The sequence below is a fragment of the Equus caballus genome, chromosome 4 (genome assembly GCF_041296265.1).
Source record: "Equus caballus isolate H_3958 breed thoroughbred chromosome 4, TB-T2T, whole genome shotgun sequence".
Lineage (NCBI taxonomy): Eukaryota > Metazoa > Chordata > Mammalia > Perissodactyla > Equidae > Equus > Equus caballus.
Genome location: NC_091687.1, coordinates 17,267,221 through 17,280,130, shown reverse-complemented (window position 1 = coordinate 17,280,130; position 12,910 = coordinate 17,267,221). Strand labels below are relative to the sequence as shown.

Here is a 12,910-nt window from a genome sequence, read left to right as displayed (position 1 = left end):
CTCTATGAATATACCATTTTTTAAATTCGTTTACAAGTCAGTGGACATTTGGACTGCTTGCACTTCTTAGCTGTTACGACTAACACTACTATGATCGTTTACATACAAGTTTTTGTGTGCATATATAATATGCACACAAATTTTCTTGGGTGTGGAGTGGAATAGCTAGGTCATATGATAAATTTATGTTTAACATTTTAAGAAACTTTTAAATTGCTTTTCAAAGTGACTACACCATTTTACATTCCCACTAGCAATGTTTGAGAGTTCCGGTTTCTCCACATCCTCACTAACACTTGTTATTAGCTGTTTTTTAAAAATTATTATTATAGTTATCCTAATGGGTGTGTAGTGTTACCTCATTGTGGTTTTGATTTGCATTTCCCAAAATACTAATGATGTTCAACATCATGTTCTATTGATCTATATGTCTTCTCCTCTACCAATACCACACTCTTGATTACCGTAACTATATAATGGGCCTTAATATCAGGAAGAAAGACCTCTCTACTTTATTCTTCTTCGTTAAGATTGATTTAGCCATAGGGTCTATGCCTGCTTTTTCATATCCATTTTAGAATAAACTTGTCCATTTCTATAAAAACCTTCCTAGGATTTTGGTAGGAATTGCGTTAAAACTGGATCCCTCTAGGGAGAAGCGTCATCTTTACTATGTTGAATCCACGGACATGGCATATGTTCCCATTCAATTAGGTTTTCTTTGAGTTCTTTCATCAGCATACAAGCCCTGGACCCGTCTATCAGAATTATGCCTAAGTGTTTTATTTTTCTTGGTGATTGTAATTGTATTTTGATTTTGGTTTCCGTGTTTGGGGTGGATTTGTGCCATTAGAGCAGTCCCCTCTTATCCGAGGCGGATACCTTCCCAGGTCCTCAGTGGATGCCTGAACTGCAGAGACTACCAGACTCTGCATAGACTATGTTTTTTCCTGTACGTGGATACATATCTGAGGTGCAACAGCAAAATTAGCACGAATTTCTTTTTCCTTCATTACAATGATACAGATAGAAGATTTGTGCTTACTGTAGATCTTAGCAACCTCAGCATACAATTTGTTTTCTTTCCTTTTCACTTAGAGGAAGCACTCTATGGCTTCTCTTTGGCATATCCAAATTGACAGTGTCACTACTCTTGCACTTTGGGGCTGTTATAAAGGAAAATAAGGGTTACTTGAACACAAGCACTGAGATACTGCAATGGTGGATCCGATAACCGAGACAGCTACTAAGTGACTAATGGATGGGTAGTATATACAGGATGGATATGCTGGACAAAGAAATGATTCACGTCCTGGGTGTGACAGAGCAGGACGGTGCAAGATTTCATCAGGCTACTCAGAATGGTGTGCAATTTAAAATTTATGAATTGTTTATTTCTGGAATTTTCCATTTAATATTTTTGGACTGTGGTTGACTGCGGGTAACTGAAACCTCAGAATGCAAAGCCGGGGGGACTATTGTATTCATGGACAAGGGCATCCTGGTGGGGAGGAGGAATGTAAGGAGGATGGTCTGGGATGATATGTGCTCAGGCCCAGCCTGTGCCTCTTCCCACTCTGTGATCTTGGGTAACATATTGAGAATTAGATGGTGATTAATACCTACCTCACAGGAGTCAAGACAACTCAAATTCTGTTTAATATGCAAGCAACTATTGTTGCTTCTGTCATCACCAGACTGGTATACTTTCTACTTTTGAATAGATATTCACATATTCATCAAAATGCTTCGATACACCACTTTGTAAATGAAAAGAAAGGCTCATGGAACCTGGTTTAGAAGGAGAAAGCAAAACAAAATGACCTATATCTTGACCTGCATAAGAAATAAACATAAATCCGAGCTATGAAATGCTGGATAGAAGAGGGGTGAGCAACATCGTTGTACGTGAGATTCCTGTGGAGAATTGTAGCCTGTGAGAAATTCAGGTTTGGGGATGGGGGAAAAAACCACAAAATAGAGAGATATTTAATAAAGTTTAAGTATTTTTAAAATTTCTTTTTTCTGCTGTTTAGTGCTGTGTTGCTGCCCACCGCTGTCACTGAAAACTTTCGTTAAAATCTGGAATACACAAATGCTCTCTGTGGATGGGCGGTTGAGTGGCGGTTCTTGGGGGCCAGAGTGGGATCCAGAGTGCACAAGAGGAGAGAAGAAATACACCCCTTTAGAGGTGAAAATAAGAAAAAGGTCCACTATTAAAAAGGAAATTGGAGCTAAATAGTGTAAGCCACCAGAAAGTGACAAAAATCTTGGAAAATGGAGGGGATTCATACCAATTTAATGTGGACTTTGTAGGACAGACAACATGACATTAACTGTTGTCTATGTTCTCTACGACATGCATGAGAAGCGCGTGTAAGTGTCCCCCTTGGCACTTCCTCTTGTGGTGCTGGAGTCAGGCAACCTGAAGGCATACTGATGGCAGCCACTTTCCTCACCTGCAATATGGCGCGACACATATACCAACTTTATAGGAGTGTGTGGAGAAATAGATCAGTACAGTGCTTCACACATAATATGTGCTTAAAAACTCTTGACTATGGCTTATATTAAATTTAGGCATGAGTCCCAGGGACATATTCCAGCTCATAGAGGAATGCTGGGCACATAGCAAGCAGTAAGAAGTGTGCAGAGAATGGATCAAACGAGCTAGTATGGATAATTCCTGCTAGATATTAAATCCTCAATATCTTTGTTGAATGAGTAAATTCTATCATTCTAAGCATGCAATGAAGCTGAATAGTTATAGCATTCTTTTAAAATTCCAAAATCTCTTTAAATAAACCAGCCAAAATCCTCTAAAACTACTGTCATGAGGGATATAAAAGAAAAGAATGCTCAGGATTATGTCAAGTTACCTGCAGAATATTGTCCTTAATATGGACCCCTCCCACAGTGCCTTTCCCACCTCCTTTGTTCCAAGTTCCACAGGAAGACACATTGACACAGTGCAATTAACCTTAAGCTAGAAATCACCTGTACTTAAGGGAAATGTTTGCATGCATTTGGTGTTGCCTGTCTTGTCTTCCAGGGTCTCTGTGAGACAGTCACTGGTAATGAGCTAAAGAACCCAGGAAAAGGGTTCTGTGAGCCAGGAGATAAGTGAAGTTGCTTAACACAAACCAGGCCTTTGACATTTGTTATTTAGAGGTTCTTTTAATGGTCAAAATATTTGCTTTTCCTTTACATGCCTTCCAAGAGTGTTTATCTTCACACAGGCTAGTTGGGATTTCAAGTTGAGCAGAGATCAGGGTCACACAGAGCTGCCTTGTCTTTTCTCAAACAACTTTTTTGAAAAAGCAGCTGCCGTGCCACTGCAAGAGGCCTGATCACAGAGGAAGAAAAGCGGGTGTGGGTGGAACGTGGCCGTCAGTGAGCCCTGGACCCACTCTGGGCCTCAGTTCTACAGGACAGCAGGGGCTCTCTGATTTCCATGGGTCTGGGTGTGTCAGGGGTGCGACTGTTCTCATCACAGAATTTTCTAGTGTAATTCTCCAAACAACCTCGTGAAGTAGGTCCCAATAGCATGCTGGTGCTAGAGCTGAGGAGAGAGGCAAGCAGTGCCTCAGAGGTGAGCAGGTCCACATCATCCAGGATCACATGGATGCAGTAATTTGGAAGACCTCACGCGATGGAGAAAATATTGGAGAAATTGTTCCAGCCTCTCAGATTCAGTTTTTAATTAAAGAAAAATGACCATAAAATGCAGGAGCTTCAATCTGAATCTTTTTTTTTTTTTTTTTTAAAGATTTTATTTATTTTTTTTTCCTTTTTTCCCCCAAAGCCCCCCGGTACATAGTTGTATATTCTTCGTTGTGGGTCCTTCCAGTTGTGGCATGTGGGACGCTGCCTCAGCGTGGTCTGATGAGCAGTGCCATGTCCGCGCCCAGGATTCGAACCAACGAAACACTGGGCCGCCTGCAGCGGAGCGCGCGAACTTAACCACTCGGCCACGGGGCCAGCCCCTTCAATCTGAATCTTAAGTAGCTAAGGATTATGTCATTGGGTTTTTCATGTTAGAAAATTAAGGTGAATCGTGCCTTTTAGCTTTCCCACAATATGGTGCCAATTTATTACTCTGCCTATGTGATGAACTTGATTAGTTTCCATTAAGATGCATTAATTCAGATTGTTTGTTTACTTTTAAAAAATCCTAAATAAAGAGCTGCTCACCCTAAAGTCCTATCTTTCTCGTTTCTAGAAGACTGAGTGAAGAAGTTTCCTTTGGGTGAATCCATCTCATCTGCCTCTTTTCTTCAGGCCACAGAAAGCACACCACAGCCCTGTCTCATTTTTCAAAGCCTAAAGTCCTTTAATAGTCTCACAAAAGCTACCCGGATCAGCCTTCTGGGACACTAAATATGAAGTTAGGATTTGGGGTCTGACATAACCCAAAGTCAAGGTTCTATGGTCTTACCCATGCTGGGGGCCATTTCTCCAACCCACCCTGTTGCCAAGATCCAACATTGGCATCTAGCGGCACTTTCTGGGAGATTGAGGCTGACTTTCTTGTCTGCTGCAAGCCCGGGACAGCCAGTCCTCCCCTCAATGAGGGACGTTAAGTCTTTAAGTACATGGGGGCACTTTTGGTCCATGGTGGTCATAGAACTTAAAAGAAATCTAAAGTTTCAATTTGCCAATTTCAATTTGCCAATTAAACAGTAGACAAATTATGAGTCTTTACCCACATCTTAAGCTAAGTTTTTAAAGTCCTTGACCTCTGAAATCAAATGCTCAGTTTCAATATGAGAGACAAGTACAAAGTTCACAGCTTTGACACCTGCCCGTATATCTATGTGTGTTATAGATCAGCGGAAGCCGTTTCCCATGGCTGAGTGTCAAGAATGGCTGATACGCCGTACTGGAAAACCTGTTTGCCATGGGGCTAAAAAGTAAAAAGAATTGGGTGAGTATAAAATTATAAGACTAGAATTTGAATATAGAATTATAAAACTACAATTTGAGTATCATTATTTTTATTGGATTTTAAGTGAAACAATTAAAACGTTTTTTAATTACTAAACTTTTAGAAATTTTTCAACAAAGACACAGGTACGTTTCATGTACTTTATGATGTTCTGGCTTTATAAAGAAACTAAAACTATGCACCAGAAAATATCCTGCTGGTAAGAAATAGTTAAATCTATTTTAGTATTTGAGAAAACCCAGATTAGTTTATCATTTTAGAAAATTAACTAATATACAGACCAGACCTATCTGGCTTAGAGGACAAGGCCAGCGTTCCAAGGTAATTGCTCTCTTGTTGGTTTCAGGAGGTTCTTGGGGGCTCTCTGTGCCATGTTCCCACAGACCCTCAGGCATCGCCAGGTTCAAGCTGCCTTCTGTAAAGGTTGGGTTCATTCTGGACTCAACTTCAGGGATCACACAGCCTCTGGGCCCAGATGTCTACCCATAACCACAACTGGAAAAGGATTTAACTTAAGACTTTATGAAGACAAAAAAGAAAAAGAAAGTAATGACTGAGCTTGACTGAACCCCATGGCCTTGAATATGAGTCTTGAGTGTTTGTACAGCACAGTCAGCTCAGGCTCGGTCTCCTGCTCCTCCTCCTCCCTCAGGGATCATGGGCAGCAGATCAGCCTCTGCTGAAGCCCAGGTACGTGGCCACAGTGATGGCTGCTTGTGTGATTCTGTACTGAGATGCCACTTTCCCACTCAGGGTTCTTATTTCTCCTTGGGAAAAGTCAATGGTGCTACAGCAACTCTAAACTCAAATTGGGACTGATGATCTATAGTGACATGAGGGTGGCTCCCTCTCTTGGCCAGGTTTTAATTTCTTCTAAGAGCCAATGCTTTTCACGTGCAGGGAGATGCCTGCCCAGCTCTGTTCTCAGGGACCCCTCTGTTCTTGCTGCTTCTCTTGGTGATGGGCTGATGCCCTGGCAGTGACCAGACTCACCTTCTGCCTGCTTGACTGAGAGAATCCCTGACTGATGGGCTGTAAGCTCAGCGGTATGACGCTGCATGCTTTCCCTGTCCTCCTTCGGATGTTGCATTATTGCTGTGGAAACATAGATGAAACACCTACATGTATTGTTACCCAACAATACCGTGTTCCGATCATTGCTTTATGCAATCTCATGTCTTCTAAAAGTTCTTATAAGTTTTCTGGTGCTCTTCATGGGGAGGTGGATTACCATCTTGCTGGTATCATTTCCTTTCCACGTGAAGGACATCCTTTAATATTCCTTGTAAGGTAGTGTCTTAGTTCCAGCTGCCGTAACAAAACACCACAGACTGGGTGGCTTATAAACAACACAACTTTACTTCCCATAGTCCTGGAGGCTGAAGGTCTGAGATCAGGCTGCCAGTGTGGCTGGGTTCTGGTGAGCATCCTCTTCTGGTTTGCAGATGGCCTACTGCTCCTTGTTTCTTTCCATGGCGGGAAGAAGGTGAGGGAGCTCTCTGGGGTCTTTCCTATAAGGGCATTAGCTAATTCCATTCATGAGGACTCCACCCTCATGGCCTAATAAAGGCTCCGCATCCTAAAACCATCACATTAGGGGTAAAGACTTCAAAATATGAATTATGAGGGGAAGCGCATTCAGATCACAACAGGCAGGTCTACCAGCATGGAGCTTTGTTTGTCTGGGGACGAAGTTATTTGGCTTTATTATGCACAGGACTGGAAATAGCTGGTGACTTCTACCTCCTCCCTTCCTCCCACATCCTTGTATTCTCAGGTAATACCATAAAGCTATTCTGCCTTTTGAGCACTCTCCAATCAGCTACTGTGTGGACCAGCTATGCTCTTGCCAGTCTCATTTTCACCATCATTCAGTCTCAGTCCATTTTTTGAAAAATCTAGACTTTCTTTTCACTATTTTCCCTATCAGGGGCTCCTTTTGGGTCTTACTCTCGGGGGTTCTCCTCAGTGACCCCCATTGTCCTGAAGAGTGTCTTCGATTTGTGAGTTTGGAGGATTTATAGACCCTGACCATGGCAGCCCCGTCCAGATTTGGTGTGAATTTCCCTTGTCTCACCCCCAAGTTGAGTGTGAACACCCATCCTTCTGATCCTGTGCCTCCCAGAGGGGCCTGGCCTGCTGGTGATGGGGCTCTCTGTTTCTCAAGCCCAGTAGAGCCCATTTCCTCTGTTCTGCTTCCCCCACTTAGGCCTCAGTTGATGTTGGCTTGTCCCCACCAGCTCTTGTATCACAGCTCACATGGCATTTTGTAGACAAAAGCCATGAGGCTTTAGGTTTGCTGTCTAATTCTCTAGATATGTTTTTTGGGGATATTCCAGGACATTCAAGAACTACCTGCCACTGTACTATCTTCTCTGATTCTTATCTATCCCAAAATGTTTTTTTTGTTTTCTGTGGGGTTTTTTCCTGAGGAAGATTAGCCCTGAGCTAAAATCTGTTGCCAATCTTCCTCTTTGTTTTTTCCGAGGGAGATTAGTCCTGAGCTAACTTCTATGCCAATCTTCCCCCACATTATATGTGGGTTGCTGCCACAGCATGGCTGACGAGTGGCATAGGTCTGTGCCCGGGATCCCAACCCACCAACCCAGGCCACTGAATCGGAGTGTGCCAAACTTAACCACTATGCCACGGGGCCAGCCCTCCCTGCCAAAGTTTTTAATGCTTACCTTTGGATTTTTATGGGCATAATCACATATACAGATAAATACAGTTTTATTTTTTCCAGTCCAGTGTTTATATTTAACATCGAATTGTGCTGATGATAACTTCCTCAACAATGTTGAATGATCACGCTCATGTTGCGCCTCTCTCTCTCTCTCATATTCTTGGTATCACTGAGGACCGTCTAGTGTTTCCACGTTAGGAGCAACTGTTTTGAAACGAGTATTATTCTTTTTGCTGGGTAAATGCAGTTTTGTTCCCATTCTTGAATTTTGAAATCTACTTACTAGCTATTAATTTAGCATCTCGATCACTATTTTGTGAGACAGCTTCTGCAGTTTTTCTTTTCTGGTCTATATTACTTATACTTTGATACCAGAGTTAAATTTGCTTGGTAAAATAAATGGATTTTTTTCATCTTTTTACATATTCTGGAAAGGTTTTAATGTGTTTAAAAAATATGCATGAATCTAATATCTTGAACTCTTTGGAAGCTGGAGACTTCTTCTGGGAATCCCATCTTAGGTTTGTGTGTTATTTCTTCCAATAGTCTGGGGATCTTCCTTATTAGAAGACTAATAAAGAAGCACAGACATCCTTTCTATGCCCACAGGGTACTTAAACCTATTAATAACCCTGCAAGGCATGTGTCTGCTCCTGTTACAGAAGAGGAAACTGAGGCTCAGAGAGTTCCACTGACTTGGCCCAATCCCCAAAGGCCAGAGGAAAAAGGACCTCGTGCTTCAACCCGAATCTTTGCAAATCTTGTGCTCTTGTTTCTCCTGCGGCAAGCCCAGTCTGGTGACTACTGTTTATATTAATTATTATTTCTTCCAAGTTGTTAAAGGAAATAGCTCAAAGAACAGTACATTCCTGCCCGTCATGAAGTTTCCTCCGGAGCCCTCACTCAGCCATTCAGAATGTTTCTCGATGTTGCCGCCGGCGAGCCCAGCTCGCAGTAGCAGCAGCCAGACTGGTTCCCGTGTGAACAGTCTGGTTCTGGTTAGGTCAGCTGGTTTAAGGTCCTCCCAAGCATTTGTTGTGTCTGAAGCTTCAAAACCAGGTGGCCCATTTCCCAGATGTGATGTTGGCAGTTCCCAATATTTTTCCCCAAAATCAGAAGTTCTGTCGGCAGCTTTTCCTGGATTTCTTCTCGTTGGAATTTTTCACATTATTCTAATTTTTACTTGCCATAGAAAACCATTGCAGTCAAATAGCCTTTCACAACTCTTCCAGCTGGTGGTGGCTGGGACTTACCTGGGCCAAGGGCATGTCTTCTCATAGCCCATTGTTGCCAATCATGGCTCTAGGTCACCTAGAAAGGCAGAGGGAACTTTGTGGATTGTTATGGGATATACTGCAAGTCCATATGGATCAGCAGAGGTCCTGGTGGGGGCTCCCTACAAGGCGGCTGTCTTTCCGCCCTTCCTGCCATGCTGTCTAATTGCAGCATGTCAGGGTCCCCAGTGTACTGAAACAGGAAAGTTTCTTAGGAAAACTACAGACCTTCATAGCTTCTTCTGCAACCTGTCCAAATATCACTAAACATGAATTCTACTCTGCATTCACTTAACAGACTTTTTAAGAAATTAATTAATTAATTTTTTTGAGGAAGATTAGCCCTGAGCTAACATCTGCTGCCAATCCTCCTATTTTTGCCGAGGAAGAATGGCCCTGAGCTAACATCTGTGCCCATCTTTCTATATTTTACGTTGGACGCCTGCCACAGCATGGCGTGACAAGCAGTGCATAGGTCCTCACCCGGGATCAGAACCAGTGAACCCCGGGCCGCTGTATTGGAACATGCGAACCCAACTGCTGTGCCACCAGGCCGGCCCCTCACTTATTTAAAACCCATACTATTTGACATTTATTTGGGGTTTTTTCCAACTTCTTTGACATATATTTAATATGCTAAAAGTCGCACATATTTAATGTGTACATTTCGACAAGTTTGGATATATGCATACACCCATGATACCATCACCGTGAAGTAAAAACCATATCCACCACCTCCATGAGATTGCTTGTGTCTCCTTGCTGTTTTTATATAAGATCACTTAGCATGAGATCTACCCTCTTAACAAGTTTTTAAGGGCCCAATACAGTCTCGTTAACTATAGACACTGCCGTACAGCAGAGCTCTAGAGCTTAGTCATCTTATATACCTGTAACTTCACACTCACTGAGCGACCCCCGTTTCCCCTCCCCCAGCCCCTGGCAATTATCATTCTACTCTCTGCTTCTATGAGTTTGACTATTTTAGATTCCTCATATAAACGGAATAAAGCAGCATGTATCCTTCTGTGACTGGCTTATTTCACTTAGTTTTTATTTCCTCCAAGTTCATCCTTGTTGTCACAAATGGCAGGATTTCCTTCTTGTTTATGGCTGAATAATATTCTCCTGTGTGTGTGTGTGTATAGTTATATATATATATATTTGTCTATCAATGGACATTTGGGTAGTTTTCACATCTTGACTGCTGTGAATAATGCTGCAGTGAACATAGGGGAGCAGATAGCTCTTTGAGATCCTGCTTTCAATTCTTTTGGATGACTACCCCGGAGTGGCATTGCTGGTAGCCTAAGGAGCACACGCCTTGAAATCACAGGATCTGGGATCCAGTCTTCTCATCAGCTGCACTGGCTATGTGACGGTGGGAGGGTCTCATGAGGTCTTGGAGCACTGGCTTATTCACAAGGGCACTGTGTGGGTCACTCAGGTCTGCGCTAGATATTAGCGGATGGATGAAAACAAGCCTTGCTCATGGAGTGCTTGTTAAAATCACCGGAAAAGAAACCTGTAGCAGTCTTTGATGATGACCCTCTGCGACACAAAGGCTTCCCCTGGAGAAGAAGGGGTAGCAGGACGGGGCTTTGGGGGCTGCTCCTCCTCAGACCCTGCCTCCGCCTCCTTGTTCATATTGACATTAATGCCATGTGTACGACTGACAAGCTCTTCTGTCTCACTCGTGGGAGGGCCACTTCCGGATGGCTCCCTGGAGCAAGGCCCCGCACGGAGGAGCTGAGCACCCTCCCTGTCTCCGGCGGGTCGTGGTCTTCAGCCTAGCTGAGGGTTGGCTGCATTACACAACACCACTTCATTAAGAATTTGCAGCTCCGTCACACTTGGGATTTGAGCCAACATCTTCAGGAGGTAAAAATCGACCACGTTTACTCACCAAACAAAACAACTCCAGTGCAACTTTTAGCGTTGTTTTACAAAGCATAATATTGTTGTTTCTTTCTTAGGAAGTTCCTGTCATTCTTAAACAGTCAAGAACTTTATGGTTCACTTCTTGTTATTTTGTTAGTTGTGTCCTGGATACAGTTTGCATGTGTAGCGTAAACTCAATTGTACACTTGAGTTTATTGCTGTCTGAACAAAGACTATTGCTGATATAAGGGCCTGTCGGGAACTTATTTCAACACAGAGATCCATGGACTGGGAAATCATCAGGTGCCCAAGGATTCTTTTCTTCCATCTGGCTCATTTACAGGGTGTTTAACCGATTTCACTTACGTCTGCAAAGAAGAATTATGTCTGATTGAGTTTTCTTGTTTCACGGACAATCTAGGAAAAAATAAAACATTCCAACACATAATTTTTAAAGTTTCTGACAGTGCAGCCTTTTTTCCATGTTAACTTTTCCTAAATTCATTTATTCTATGTTGAAAATTAATGAAATTGAGAATATTTTGCTTCTAGGTGAGTGTCCTAACATTTTAAAAATATTTCACTTGTTTGGTATTTATTGACGCTACTCTGATGACCTCTGGGTGAAGAATGTGTCCAGAGAGGAGCACGAGATGGGAAATGGCCTCAGGCCTGTTGCCCTTGTGGAATTTGGCAGTGGACAATAATAACAAAATCACGCACCTCTCAGCGTGTTTGGGGATGAAATAACAGAAGAGCTGGTGGAGTGTTCCAGTCCTTCAGGAACTCTGCTTCTCACTCAGCAGTGCGAGTGATTTGGGGCTTCATCAGATCCTCTCTCTGCTCACTGAGCCCCTCCAAGAACAGTGGGTAACAGCATAGCCATTGGAGCCACACGGCCGGGGCTGAATTTTGGATCAACCCCTTACTAGCCATAGGATTTGGGCACATCGCTCATCCTCTCTCAGTTTCTGCATCTGTGCAAGGGATCCTACAGGGCTGCTGTGTGGTTTGCAGGAGGTGCCTTGGAATAACAAGCGCTCTGTGAGTGTTAGATACCCGCCCCCAGGGCCCCTTGCAGCTGCCTGAGGACCAGGCAGGGCTAGTCTCCATTCAGGTGGGGCTCAGGCCCTGGCAGGTCATGGGCGCTGTGTGCGGTTCAGTGTTTCCACCCTCAGAAGATCACGCCTGGGATCTGGCAGGGCTCTTTGGGCTTGGAATTCTGCCTGAAAGTGGTCTTAATTTTGCAGAAGACCTTAAATTTTGCTAAAATATCATTTTCAAATTAACAAAGACTTATTAAGCACCGATTGTGGTGCTTGTCACCAAGTTCTGTGCTCGATGATAAGCTCTGAGGATACCTGGATAATCACTGACACATTTCTAACCCTTCCTTACCTTCTAGTGTAATGGAAAGATAGGCATGGAAAGCATTGTTCTCATGTAGGAAAGTTCTAGAAAGAGGTCGCTGTCAGAGAGTAAAGTGGGGATCAAACAGGGAGACAGAGGAGGAAAAGAACAACCGATGTGGAAGAGCAAGATTTCCCCCTTTATTTAGGAGATACATGCACCTAATGAGGGCCCTAAGGAGATACATGAGTCAGATTTCGAAGTCATCCAGGACTCAAATTCCTAGACGAGAATGTCTCAAGGATGAGAGTCACCTGCTGCTTCTGGAAGTACCAAAGCTCATGTTCACTTGAGGTGGATGGATGAGGACCAGCATCAGGTTGAAATTTTGTTGTATTAGGGAAACTGGATTTCATAAGAAAAGTCTATCATTGAAAAGAAAGAAGAAGAAGATGAAGATAAAGGGCCAAAGCCCAGAAAGAGGAGAGACAAGAAGTCATCATTTTGAGACTTTGTATCTGGACGTGATGTCAGGATGGGGAATTGGGACCAACCTTCCCCCTGAGGACTAGTGAAAAGCTGCACAAAATATTTAGCAAGAGTCTTCTAGCTGCCAAGTGGAGTGAATCCTGCAGGGAAAGAAGAATGGAAGGAGGGAGATTATGTATGGACTTACTTTATTAGGCCAAGCAACAAATAATAGTGATCTGAACCATAACGTTAACAATGGAAGTAAGTGTTTGAGGAATAACTGGAAGGATTTGCTAGTAT

At 43.0% G+C, this 12,910-nt stretch overlaps 1 long non-coding RNA gene across 1 annotated transcript; it reads right to left on the bottom strand.

Annotated features, from left to right (window-relative positions):
* Positions 1-4,767: 4,767 nt before the first annotated feature.
* Positions 4,768-11,163, bottom strand: LOC138923713 (uncharacterized). The gene is made up of 2 exons (XR_011437744.1): positions 5,942-11,163; positions 4,768-4,906 (listed from the first exon to the last, which is right to left on the bottom strand). It is a non-coding gene; the product is annotated as an uncharacterized lncRNA (long non-coding RNA).
* Positions 11,164-12,910: the final 1,747 nt, after the last annotated feature.